The following is a 14,153-nucleotide window of genomic DNA, read 5'->3' on the forward strand; positions in this document are numbered from 1 at the left end:
TTTTCTTCCCCTAAGACCAGCACCAGGAACACACTTTAAATGAGATCCAAAATTCTCATGTAGTCAGATGATTCCTCCTATGGAGATTTTTATTAACAGCTACAGCACATATTGCAAGGCCCAGAACAAAATGGCAAGATTCTCCCTTTTTCAGAAAACTGAACCAAGCCAACACCTTGTTTTACCAAGGCCTCCTCAACAGCAAATTCTGTAGCAACCCTTTCTCCATTGCCTACAGTTTCGCTATTATTTTCGCCGATACCCTTTACCTCAGGGGGGAAAAAAAATTCTCCTGTCTTTAAAAACTGAGTTCCCATATGCTTTAAAAAAACCTGAGTTTCTTCCACAATAGATTTTTTTGTTTTGAGACCTACATTTAACCTCATAGCAAATAAAACAGGTTATACATCATATGCAGGTTTATCTGTAATTTAAGTTCTCCACTTCCAAAATACTGCAATACTTATTTATTTATTTAAGTAATATTACAGTTCCTAATAGAGACCCGGTGGTAGTAAGCACTGAAGGCAAACTGACCAGAACGAGTGCTGTGGCTGGCTTCACCGTCCTGGCCTCACTAGTCATTAAACTGCATAATATGAATTTATTACTCCGGTGCAAAAACAAGGGCAGGAGGCCAGCCTTCATGATCAACATGTCAGTGCTTATTTCGGGGGGGAGGGGGGGGCGGGGGAAGGAAAGAAAAAGAAGTTCCTTCTTTCAACCTCGATGTGTCCCCCTCCACAACGCAGTCTGCCAATGGTTTTCAAGGAATTCCTGCTTCTGCCTTTTTGTTGCTTAACAGCCAGGGCCTGGAGCCATTCAGAGCCCGAACAGCACGACCACCATAAAGCGCCGAACGAGATTTAAATTCCCCTGCTGGGGCCACTGGAAGCAGATGTCCTTATAGAGGCTGCAGTGAGGCGCAGACCTTGCGCCAGCACGACTTTCCATTCCGCAGATTCCCCTCAGGTTTTTCTGGTCGAGTTATTTGACCAGCTGCCGGTTGTCACACGTATCCGCACTGGGAGGGCTGTGCAGCACAGGCAGCGCAGGAGCTGGCCGAACCGAGAGACGCAGCATCGCTGCTACTGAAAGTGAGCGCGACGGAAGCGGGGGCAACAGAACGGCCCCAGCTCTGAAGCCGGGCCATGGATTTTATACCAGATTTCTCCTCCGCTCCACGTTTGCTCTCCTACTTGTGAAGACTGGATTAATACGCAACCGATGCTGGAAACTGCCAGACAGGACGACGTTGCAAACCACAATTTTGTATTACCTCTGGTTCAGGTGGTTTTTTGCCAAGGTGCTCTACACCGTCGTCCAAAAGCTTCCCAACAGCAATGGGATTTTTTTTTTTAATAAAACACAGATAAAATTGTGCTCAAGCCTTTTTCCAGACTTGGCAGCTGTGGGGTGTCCCATCCCCTGGGCTGCGCAGACCCTCATGTCCACGTTCTCCTTGCAGTGCTCCAGAGGCTTTCTCCACCTGCAGATCCACCCCGGCAGGGCTGGGACTGCTGGGGGGTGCAGAGTCAAACCAGCCTCAGCTTCTTCCCACTAGAAGATGCTGTGAGGGGTTTTGCAGGATTTTTGGAGGATGGAGGAGCCGTGGTGTTGAGGAGAGGAAATTTGTGCACAGCACCACAGCCACTCCCCCGTCTTAGGAGGAAAAATCTAAGCGTATAACCCGCACCAGCAAATACTATCCAGATTAAGGAGACAGGATGGGGTCTTCAGCCCCTTCAATCCCCTCTGTCCCTACCAAATCTGTATGGCTTTCTGCACCCTGCTACAGCATTTACACAGTTCTTTCCACATCAAATAATCACATTTCCTGCATGCATTAAGCCCGTATGAACATGCTGACTGGCAATGCCCCTGCCCTGCCTTTTCTGAATGACAAGCATGCAGGGAGGCAATGAGATCTCACAGGCAAATCGGTAATAAAACGGGAGGCTCCCGAGCCACAGTCCTGCCTGGGACGACCCCTGCGCCATGGCGGTGTTCTTGATAGCCTGTCGCTCATGTACGTCACCTCTGACTTTTGGTGGAGCTGCTAAATTTGTGCCCCACATGTGAAGCTCACTGAAAGGAGCTGGAAGTGGCTCTCCAAATGCAGATACAACTGGAGCTTAGAGGGCTCTTCAGGGCTGCAGCCGGGGGAAGGAGAAGCAGCATGCTAGGTGCTCGGACTCCTCCGAGGGAACCGTTCTGCAAACCGCAGCGAAGGAGGAGGATACTGGTTTTATGATAGAAAAAGAGGGATGCCTACAGTCCACTGAGCAAAGGCTGGCCTCTGATCTCACATGAAGCACGAGTGTGGCTTTAGCACAACACTCTGGGGTAAACATACACAAAGTTAGCCAGTTGTGGAAAAAACCTTCGTAACTGGGAGGCTGGGGGAGAGTGAGAAGCTATTTTAACTACTTTTTGCTAAGGTTTACTATGGAAGCAGAACACTTAGAACAGCTTTCAGAATGACAATCACCATTTAAGTTAAAAAAGTCACTAAGAATACTTCAGTAACAATTTATTCACAACCTAATGTTTGCTGTTGGATTACAGCTTTTATGGTATTTTTCTAAAGTATGATGTTTGCTGCCTCCATTTTGCCTCCCCAAAACCTTTTTTTTTTTTCCCCTTTATAAAGAAAGAAACTTGAATCATGACTTACATGTAACTTTTTCAGGTTCTGTGCTGGCTAAAACGTTCTCACGATGCAGGGAATGGGATCAATGGAGAAATTAAGAGGCCACAGCAATCCATTAAGAAGTGGCCCTCCAAAGCTTTGTAGGGCAAAGTTCTGGCAACTCAGTCGATATCAACCTAAAATAAAATGAAGCCAGTCATTAAAATTCAAGCATCAAATCTGCTCAAAACCCTCTTCCCCCCCCCTTCTAATTCTAAAAGGAGTTTTTTTCTTTTTTACATAGAAGGTGTTTATAGTCCAACATTAAAATTACATGTTGCCTCAGTGACAGCCTATGCCCATTACATACCTCATCTTACCTTTAAACTGTAAATTGCTTACAACGAAGACTATATAAGACTAAATAAGGCCCCTGAGAAGAATTATAAAATAGATAAACTAATACTTCTGTGATCATTCTAAATAGATCATACTGTAAGTATCTGCGTACTTTGCACACATTAATGAAACTCTGCACATCACACCAGCAAGGTATTTCAACAAAATTACCAAAATGATCTAACAGGCTTTAAATAACGATTAATACCGGCTTGTGCCAAAGCTTAGCTTTGATTTCATCATGAATTTTAAATCAGGATCATCATGTTTGTCCCTCTGTTTACGCTTTCTTCTGGGGAGCGTCAGATAGGGGAAAAAACCCTTCGGTTGGCAACCCCTGATTAATGTAATGTGTGCCATGCTCCTCCATCTGCTCTACGGGACAGCCACACTGCATGCGACTCGGCGTCAAAAAAAAATTGGAGCGGGAGTAAGGCGCTCGTTGGCCCTTGGTGGGAGGGTCGCGTGCCCTCAGCGAGGTGCAAGAAGGGGCTCATGGCCCTTCTGCGCAGGGCGGCCTTCCCGGATAGCTGGCAGCAGCACCCGGCTCAAATACCACACAGTGCCAAGCCCAAATCGCACGGAAACAGCTCTCGCCGTCGCATTGATATTACAGCATTTTACTCCAAGCCTTGCAAAAACTGGATCGTTTACGAGGAGCAGGTTATTTCTTCTGGATGGCACCCTAATAGATGATTTACTAACAGATGCTCAGAATTCTGCTACATTTAAGCACTATCTGTACATAAATTTAAAAAGAATCGTGAGACTATTCTAGGAATGCCATGCTTGTGTCTGTTTAATTTATGTATTTTTTTCCAAGCGGGTACAACATTCATTGACAGACTGTACGAGGACAAAATACTCAAAATCTTTATGGTTACAAATATACATTATATGAATTGCTTATAAAACAAAAAATAAAAACTTCAAGTCTGTTCGGTCATAAATCACTGGTAAAACAAAAATAGCTGTTGTTTACTCAATGGCCAAAGGGATAAAACCAGGGAAGCCTTTGCTTTTTCAAAGACAAGTTACACTTCTGAGCTAAAATTGCACTTGCTGCAGCACATCAGAAGGAAAGGAGAATCAACACAGTGGGGAATTGGAAAACAAAAACAAAAAAAAGAGGGGGGGACTTGCAGTGCCACACTTTTCTGAGAAGGTGTGATTGATGTTCACTGCTGTAGAAAGCATGAGGCTACCTCCCAAACATTTCATTCCCTTCTGCAAATGTCTTGCTCTATTTCTCTCTCCATGTTCCCTAGATATCCTTGCCCTACACAGGATGATCCAGAGAGCATCAGGTTTTACACATGATCTAAAACATGAAAGCAGGAATCTCTCTGCCTAGGGGTCAGCTTAGGGGAGAATGAAAGCTAACCCCTCGCCTATGCTCAACATCTAGACTATTTCATGCTTTCCATTTTATAAAAGAGTTTTCTTTGTGAAACAAGCAAATTATGAAAAGCACAACTGTCGCTACAGCTATAAACTTGCAGAGAATATGTAAAAAAAAAGAGCTTAGATGAAATAAAGAGCCAAAACTGCATGTAGTGAAGAAAAGTTTGAGCATCTGAGCACACTGACTGGCTAGGTTTACAACAGAGGAAGAGCTGTATCCTGTGCAGAGGAAGATGCACTCTCCATCCAGCACTGTATCCCTGTAGGCCCCCAGCATACGGGGGCAGTCGATCACCAGGTCATGAGATACTGCAAAAATGCTTGTTCAATATTTACTTGAAGAGCCAGCTCCTGGAGTCAGGTGAGCGCAAGGAGACTTTATCTCTAATTTCAAAAGAAGCTTCTGTCTTTGCAATTGCAGAGAAGACTAAAAAAGATAAAAATACTTCAAACCAGGCATTCTAAGCTTTTTTTTAAATTATGTTTTGTAACAACGTTGTACGTTTTTGAACCATGTTACCTGTTTTTGTTTTCTTTTGGGGGGGGAGCTTACAGTATTTTTTGAGGGCTCATGGAAGAATGCAAATGTTAAAGGCAGACACACTGGACACCATGTTTGGCAGAAGGAAGCATAAAGCTAAAAAAGTATTTATGTGAAGAAAACATCTTCAGCTTCTTTTTTTTATACCATGGGTGTGTTTCAAAGAGAGGTTATGTTGTTGCTGTTAATGAAAAATAACACAAACTTTGATGCTCAAGAGGAGGAAAACAGAGGTTCTTCAGTTTGCGATGAACAAAACAACAAGGATGATTTGAGAAGGGTGAGATGAGTGTCCCTGGGTGTTTCTCCGGTTAGCACAAAAGATTTTTCAAGCACAGAAAGCAGAGCAATCAAGCTCGTGAAAACCAGAGAAGTTGGGCAGGCAATGCGGAAGGCGAGCAACAAGCATACCGTTGGGTTAGCCTACACATGAACATTCATAACAGACACATGGCATTAGGACCAAGCAAAACAAACGCACACGACAAGATCAGTTGGCAGGCTTCTTACAGACACAGATAGTGAAAAAAAATACTTAAGAAAGGCAGAGCAACAGGGAACAGGAAGAAGTGCGCACAGATGTGTAAACAAGAACTTGTGTTTTCTCAAGTTATGCCTCGCTTGATAGAGCTTAATGCTTATTACCCCAAAGCATGCAGAAATTAGTTCCAAAAGCCTTGGATTCCAGTCTGCTACATACAATACTATCACAGATTAGCAAACATGTTTTCTTTACGTTTCATATGTTTTCAAGTGAAGCTGAAGAATATTTCTTTCTGGTTGAAACTGCTTCATTATAACACCTGTAGTTTGCAACTGCTTGAAGTGTTGTCTGAGGCTGGGAAGGTATTTGCAATGCTCCTGACATCTAGTACAGAATCCCGCCTTGAAATCTATAAATTAAAACCCATGATGGTATCGGCATCTGATGCCAGAAAAGACACACAATCTGCTTTACCTATGAATGTATTTGATTTTCTTCTAATCATCTACTTGGTTCTTGATTTTGCTGTATCTGGGCTAGCTGGGTGAGCACTCAACTGAGATGAGATTCAACTGTTACTTAGATAATGATAAAACCGTGTGAAGAATCAGTTTGGCTAGAAACCACGACTAAACTCATCCGAAAAAGCATTAAGATAATTGCAGCTGACTGACTGAAGGTGAGCACAGCTTCTTTTGCTCTGTGCTAGCCAGGAAATTGTTTGAAACAGTCTGCAAACCGGATTTTCCTTAACTATGCTTAGGTCCTAAATGGAAAACCTTCAGAGCACCTGGGGGATGTGTGAGGGGGAAATTTTCCACCTTCTCTTTCCTCCGGTTACAATTAATTTCGTGACACTTCAACCAGGCTGGGCTAGGAGAGGTGGGAATAGAGTTATATGGAGACTAGTTCAAGACCTGCCCCACATGAACTTGTAAACCTTTTTATATAAAATCTGAATTACTTTAACATAGGAATGAATATTCTTGAATTAAATAAAGCTGCCATCAAAAATATTTTTTCTTGGTAATGTGATGCATGAAAGAATGGCTAGACTTAAAAGGAAAGTTAATATATTCTGCAAGAAGGACCCCCACATAACAATACGCACATATTACCAAATGACACAAGCTGAACATTTATGCCCCCTGTAGTATAAAGTACTAGAAAGCCAATATACAGCAAAAGCCACACCTAATACTTTGCACCAAATCTGATGAAAATTCAGCTGTCTGGCATATTTCTCCTTAAGGACTACAGACTTCGGTTAGCAAACACACAAACAAGACAAAATCAAACGGTTCAGTGACGAGGAGGAAATCACCAACCATCACAGAGCCTTGATACCAAACCTGGAATCTCAGAAAATCATACCAGATATACCAGTGCTCAGTCGCTTGAGTACGGACACTTCCCATGGCAGTACCAAACGACGCAGTTCATTCGATCTACGCGTGGGGACCCCTGCCCCGACACATGTGAACCACGAGCATTGCTCTCCACCCTGCTGCAAGCATGCTCCATTGAATGCTTTGAATGATTATCACAGTCAGAATTTTACTGCTAATTTCTTTTTAAAAATGCAAATCAAGAAAACAGTTAAAATACAGAATGAAAGAGTAGGCCACAGTCAACCACAAGAATTCCCCATAAGGTTCAGCATGTGGGAAACAGATAAGTAAATGCTGTGAGAGATGAACAATATTTAAGTATTAACACAAATGGCTTTTTTGGGAAGGTTTATCTGGCATCTCTACCGGTTTTCCTCAAAGCCCTAATACAAAAATAACTATGTCTAAATCTGACTGGGAAACATGGCAGCAGCTCAACATTGCTGCCTTTTTTCTTTCTACACAATAAAAACCAACTGTTAGTTTGTCTTTAGACTTAGTAACTTTCAGGTAACTTCAGATCAGGGTGAAATCGGATAAACATTTGCCAGGTCAACAAGTTCAGTCGGCAGTCTAATTTTCAGGAGTCCATGGAACGAAGACAGATGCCTTTAACATTAGGTCAGGAGAAATAAATAACGTCTTTCTCCGAGATGTACATCTGGTTCCCCGCGCTCTACGTTAAAGGAAAGGAATTGTCTTTTAGCTCATACAAACGCCAATCAAAACAGTTACATATCAGACTATAAAGCATGCAGAGCCCAGGTTTTGAGGTGTAACTAGAAGTAAACAGGTGCCACAAAAAGCCAAAGGATAAGTGTTATCTACCTTGATTTATCTAGCTTGATTTCTCCAGGAATCCCACCTCCCTTTTCAGGTCCCCAACCCTGCAGAGAGGCCAAGTGTGGCTCTTCCCTCTCATGTAGAAGTTATCTCAGGTCACTTTGGCAGAAAGAAGTAAACAGAGTGGTAGCACAAGGGGCCACACTGATTTCATTTGTATCTATGCTGATCAGGGCAGGTCGACCACGAGTCTGTGGAAGCTGTAGGGTTCAGAATAGGGCAATGCTGTGCCTCACTAGAAGGGACTGCTTTTTAAGTCCTTCATCTTTACTCTCACACAAGGCAGGGGAAAGTTAAAGAAATTAAAATGTTTTGTGGGTTATTTTTCTCTTGTTGCAACAAAAAAAGAAAGGTAGATTCATGATGGGAAAGAGGTTCAAAAATAATTCCCTGTTGTGTGAACTCAAGTTGGTTTAACAAGAAAAGCCAGAAAGGCCACGCACAGTAATGCTGAGAAAAAGGAAATGGTACCTCATTTTAGCCAGAGTCATAAATCTTACCAGTGAGTCTCTAACGGCAAAACGGCAAGCAGGGGAATTTTTATACACAGATAATTAGTTGTGAGCTGATATCAGGTTTACTGTGCAGTGTATTCTGTATGTGTAGCACCAACGGCATGCTGCTTTCTGAACACTCAAAATTTTGTGTGAGGTTTTGGCTGCCTCCCTGCCATTGGCTTCACTGGGAGATGCATGGCTGAAACTCCCAGAAGCTGTTATAAAAAAGGCTGGGTGGAGAGGGATATTTCTGCTCCACAAAAATCTTTTGAAGGGGAACCTAGAAAGATTTCTCCAAAGGAGAATATGTTATAAAATCGCTCTCTCTACCATGTAGCACACAGATAAAACAGGACACAGACTAACAGCCTTGTCCAAGCATTAACACCCTCATCCTGTTGGTACAGACACCACCTTGGGGATGCTGCACAGGAGATGGCTTGTCCAGGGAAAAGGTTGACCCACCAAGGAAGAAAACCAAAATGTGGTAGTGGACATTTACTAGCAAGAAGGTGCTGCAGAACTGCCTAATGAGGACTAAAGTCAACATGACATTCTCATCACCTGCTCTGGAAACAGCACAGCTCATAGTGGGAAGCTGCTAGCGCTTGTTCTTCAGCATCTTATTTCGTTTCAGTCCATGACCAAACACTTCCATTAATGACACATATGCGAAAAACTCTATCAATCCTAATAGTCAGATGATGCTTTCAGTTAAAGAAAAACTTCTTTTCAGTTTCTAGATGAGATGGTATTCCAGGACGGGCATGTATTAGCACAAAGCTGAGTGCTCTACTTGCCTACAAGCACTCAGGACATTTTTGACATTACCTTAGAAGGGAACAATTTAGTCTAGAGAAAAAGGTCTGGAAGTCTTCATCCCCAAAAGACTCCCCTGTGCTTCCTGAGTTAGAGAATGGCCCAGGCAGGACAGCAGCTTGCTCCTTTAAGACTGGCTGACAGATGTTTAGTTGAGCAGGGACAGTCCACCCCCTTTTCATTAGGGTATCTGAGATGGTGCTGAACTCAAGGTCATTCCCTTTGCCTAAACATCTGCTGGAGTCTGAGGCTGTCCCCATGCAGAGCGAGCGCTGGGAGGCCGCGGCTGAGCTCTGGCGGAGGCACTGCAATCACAGCCAGGGAACAAGCAGCTCGAGGAAACTGGATCCTGCTTCCCAGCAACGTGAGGAGTGCCCAGAGGAGCTGCGGTAGGCTGTGGTCCCAACAGACTACCCCGAGGCTGCTAACTACTTTCTGACCATCTTCTGCACACATTTTTTTCCAATTCTGTGCAAATAAGCAAATACACCAAGGGTCATACTCCTCTGTTGGTCTGAAACAGCTGAAGACATGTAAGGCTAGCGAGCAGACCAGCTCCACCGGCCCCATAAGTATGCTCTGCAGAGGGTTAATCACAGCACTCTTGTCCAAGGCTCCGTTCTCTTGGTGCCATGTGCTAAACTGAAAGCCCAATCTGTATTTACTGTGTTAAACTACAATTAAGTTTTTTTTTTAATTATTCAGCCTAATGGTACGCAGCTGTCACAGAAATCTTTAAACACATCACTGGCTCTCTTTGAGCTGATTATCTAGATAAGAAACCATAGCCAAAAGACATGAAAAGATGTGTCCAAATTTAAACTCTCAGCTGAGCAAAGAATTTCATTCAAAGGATTGTATGAGATGGGGGAGGGGTTGCAACACAAATGAAGGTTTTGTTTACTATTCGTATAAACAGCTGAAACATCCTCTGTCACTTGGTTTAAGAATCAACATACACTAGACTCAAAGCAATGCTGATGGGTATTACAGCTGCCATGCACATCTATGTGAATGCCAATATTCGCATTTTTTTTTCCAGACTCGAATTGAGAGAGAATCATCCAATAAATCTAACTTTATGCTGAAGGAACCTACTTGGTATACAGAATAGCTCCAAGACAGCAGTCCTTTCAATTGAATTGCTTCAGTTCAGCAGGTTTCTTTGGAAAGCGCAGCATTTCTTCCCTCAGTTCAAGACAGCTCTGTGTATTTGCTTTTATTTCTAGCATAATGTTTACTATTCTAATCAGAACATTCTGTAATCTTGTCTGAATGTTTTATTATTAATTGCTACACCCCCCCACCCCACCCTAATAATTATTCTCTTGAGAGGTAAACATTTCAACACGAGTTACTTTACTGAGAGCTATGAATATGCATTATTTATTTATTTAGGTAAACCATAATTAAGAAAATCATCCAGACAGTTTTCTCTGTGAAATGAACACTACTCCACCAGCCTTGCAATGGGAATTGTCAGTCCCTTAAACACATATATTACTTTGTCCTCTTCCACTGTGATTTTCATTTGCAGGCCTCAGGGCACTTGGCACCTGACAAGGGAAGAGTCCTCACATTGTGTAAGGTCACGCAGCGAATCCAGAGCAGCTAGATTCACTTTCAGCGACTAGTACTAGGTGCTCACACACCAGCAAAGAGAAAAGCAACAACACCTGGGGTGCAGAACGAGGACCAGAACACAGATATTGGCTCCACAGCGTGCTCTTTCACATCATCTGTCTGGTACCTTTGATATCCGTCGCTCAATATGCTGATTTCTAACTTTCTTGCAGCAAGACCACCTCTATCAACACCACCACTTTGGCGGTCCCTATCTGTTCTTTTTCAAATGACAGAGTAGTATTTCCTTACAAAACAGTGGGCATGACCAATCAGCACCAAAATGCCATAGCATCTCCTGCGTTTGAGGGACTCGGTGCTTGGATTAGCGGACACGCACAGTGGCAATCCCTAGCACAGCATTACAATGAAAGCACGCAGTCATTGAGCGATGGTGACGAGGCTCTTTCCCCGGCGCCCTGAAGAAGCGTATTGTGGGACACGGCAGAGCAGAAGATGCAATGTGTTTCACTGGGTAAGAGCCACACGCGCTGCCTGGCAAGGCGGCAGGACCAGCAGATAGGCAGCGGGTCTGCATTTGACAGAGAAATGCTTGGATTTGTTTGTCCCGGAGCAGTGAGATGCCATTGTACGCTGTACATATAACCTATGTATTGTACACTAAACAAACAAGTCACTTGATTCAATTCCACTATTGTGGATTTTTTCCTTATTATTACATGACCTCAAATATTCCAGCATCCTGTCCTACCTAATACTTCACCGAGTTCTGTCAAACGCCATGACAGAATCAGACAGCACTATGGGCAATGAAATCATTCACAGGGAACTCATTTTTTTAAACTAAAAATTAGACATGTCAGACAGTCCTGGCATGGTTGATCATACAGCCTAAGGATCATAGAGGTGCTACAGAAAAGGAATCAAAATGTCTCCCAAAGACAAATGGATTTTCGCACATCTAAAATTAATAAGTAAATAGATAAAATTGCGGTCTGGGCTTTGTTTCAGTTTTCAGAGCTAATTTCCGGCCACCGTTCAGAGAAACGCTTTGCATTTCAATTTCTGAGTCACCAGTTTTAACAAGTGCCCTTGCTGGAATTACTAAGCTTGGGATCGGATCAAAATATTTCACTCTCTGAATCAAAGTTCTTTTCAATTTTATTGATGTGCACATATGTGCCATTTTAAAATGGTGACTGACAAAACAGCTTTGTGTGGATCCAGTCCTGGTGTACGATACGATCAGAGAAACCCTATCCCACAATGCGCCAAACGTCCCACTGAGGCACGGGGAAGCGTCCTGAATTCTGCACAAACATTCACATACACTGCCACTCCTCTCTTGCATCGCTATTATAAAACGATACACACTTCCAGAAATATGTTTAAACATAACATATGAATGAAAATCATTCCTGAAAAGAATCTGTTATGAAACTGAAAATCGGAGACCGCCGCAGTGCTGTGTCTAAGTTGAGTCATCAGTTCCCTTTATAGCCTAATAATTGACACTGCCTTGATCAGAATGACTGATCCGAATGTTGCTTTGTTTGTGTTTTTTTTGTTTAAAAAAAAAGAAAAAAAAGAAAAGATTTCCTATGTAAACAAGCTGTCTATCGTCTTGCAGGAGTGTTTATATTTGCCAGATTGTGGGGAACATCTGTCAAAAACAGATTTCACTCTTTTCAGTCAACTCAGACTGAATCAGACTGTACTACAAAGAAACCAAAAACCGGTCTTTTGTTACGGAAAGAATATGCTGCCAATTCTCAGTGGAAGCACTGATTTTATTGCATTTTCTTGGGATTAAATGCTGTAAAGATTATCGAAAGAGTTCTGAACTCTTCCTCTGCAGGATTTCTCCCCAAAGGAAAATGTTGGGAATTTAAGAGCTTCTTGTTTGCTCCTCTCCCTGCACTTTCCAAAATGAAGTATCACCTAGGAAGACAGATATGAAAAAACCCCCAAGATTCAATCAAACTTCAGAGCACACTGACTTTTTCACCTTTTAACATCGGTACTTGAATAATGGAGTGATCCCATTTCTGATGCTTCCGACATACACTCCCACGTATCCACATTCTTCAGGTTACACATCCCCACATAATTCATTAATTATTTTCACATGTTTTAAACGGTTAAAAATCAAGTGAGACTGCAACTGCCTCTAGTGGTGTTTTCTGAGGAACAGGCAACATAAAACAGTGGTTTCTACAACCAGGCTAATGATGATCCAGCCAGCTGTACTGCAGGTCTCCTGCCAGGGAATATGCCCTGGAATAGCAGTATCATTAGAACAAAAAAAGAAAACAAAGGGAGAAACAGGTGGGAGATTTCAACAATAAAAGGATTAGACTACACCATAAGCATGAAAATGGAGTGGAGATGAACCAGGAGCACCAGGCTCAATGAGTATCACTCAGGTGTCAAGTTTGGGACTGAACACAGACTCCTGTTAGATGGACCAGGAATTTATAGATTAAGGAGAAAGTATAGAAGAATTTAATGACAGATACTTGCGCTTACTAGAAATGTGTTCCCAGATGTTTCACCAATTAATGGCCATGTCTACATTAGTCTTTGTTTGTAGACTGTAACTGCTACTGCTGGGAGCTAATGCGATGTCTATTTTTGTGCATTTTACCTTGGTTTGTGCAAGTTACCTTGGATAATTCGACCATGGTCCTGTGGACTGAACGCTTACCAGCAGTTGAAATACATCAGCTGTACTTCTGGAGCACACCTTTCAGCTTTGTTTCATTCAAAAGATATCCAGTTCACATGCTCCATGACCACTTTCCAACATGAAACAAAGCCTCACAGCTGGGGACAGTTGGAAGACTTGTTTCAGAAGAGCACTCTTGATTCAAACTGTAAAGCTGATGTAGACACATCCAATAGTGCTCATGGATTACAGAGCATGCTACTAATTCTTAAAAATAAGACTTGGAGATAGGAAGAGAACCTGAGAATACTGCAGCTTTGGAGAAGATGGAGGATGATCCATTGAAACAAGAGAAGAAACAAGTACTGAGGCCAATACAATGGCAGATTTCAATTCAAGAAGAAAAGAGTCCAGAAAGAGTGGAGGAAAAGAAGACATGAAACAAATGTAAAAAGGGAAAAAGAAAATGATTTACTGGCTAGAGATGTCATTACATTTTGTTTCCCTAATTGTGGTAGATTGCTGGACATGTAACTAATACTTAGAAATATCCGCAAAATATTGTAGTCTCTATCCTTCAAATGAAGCAGAATGAAAGTCTCGCTTTTCAACGACTGAAAAAAATCTTAATGCAAGCAATTTACATAGGTCCTTTGATGTAAGAATGACTGCATAGCTACCTTTACAAAACAAACCTATGACAAAACCAAACGAGGTAACCTCAATTATGATTTAGAAATGATGCCCAGAAGCATACAGCTTTATCTAAACTCAGAACAGAACCCAAGGAGTGTCATCAACCTTCCAGTATATCTAGGGAATCTTTCATGCTTTTCTGAATGATACTTTCACATACTTCAACAATTGTAGAGAGAAATGGATAGACATGCT

At 42.4% G+C, this 14,153-nt stretch overlaps 1 protein-coding gene across 9 annotated transcripts in view; it reads right to left on the reverse strand.

Moving 5' to 3' along the window:
• The window catches only part of BACH2 (BTB domain and CNC homolog 2), a 195,729-nt gene that overhangs the window by 85,084 nt on the left and 96,492 nt on the right, over window positions 1-14,153 (reverse strand). For all 9 annotated transcript variants that reach the window (XM_064508785.1, XM_026093406.2, XM_064508784.1 and 6 more), the window contains one exon: window positions 2,678-2,829. The gene's annotated coding sequence lies outside the window, so the exon portion shown is untranslated. The remainder of the gene's footprint in view (window positions 1-2,677; window positions 2,830-14,153) is intronic.

The sequence above is a fragment of the Dromaius novaehollandiae genome, chromosome 3, assembly GCF_036370855.1.
Source record: "Dromaius novaehollandiae isolate bDroNov1 chromosome 3, bDroNov1.hap1, whole genome shotgun sequence".
NCBI lineage: Eukaryota > Metazoa > Chordata > Aves > Casuariiformes > Dromaiidae > Dromaius > Dromaius novaehollandiae.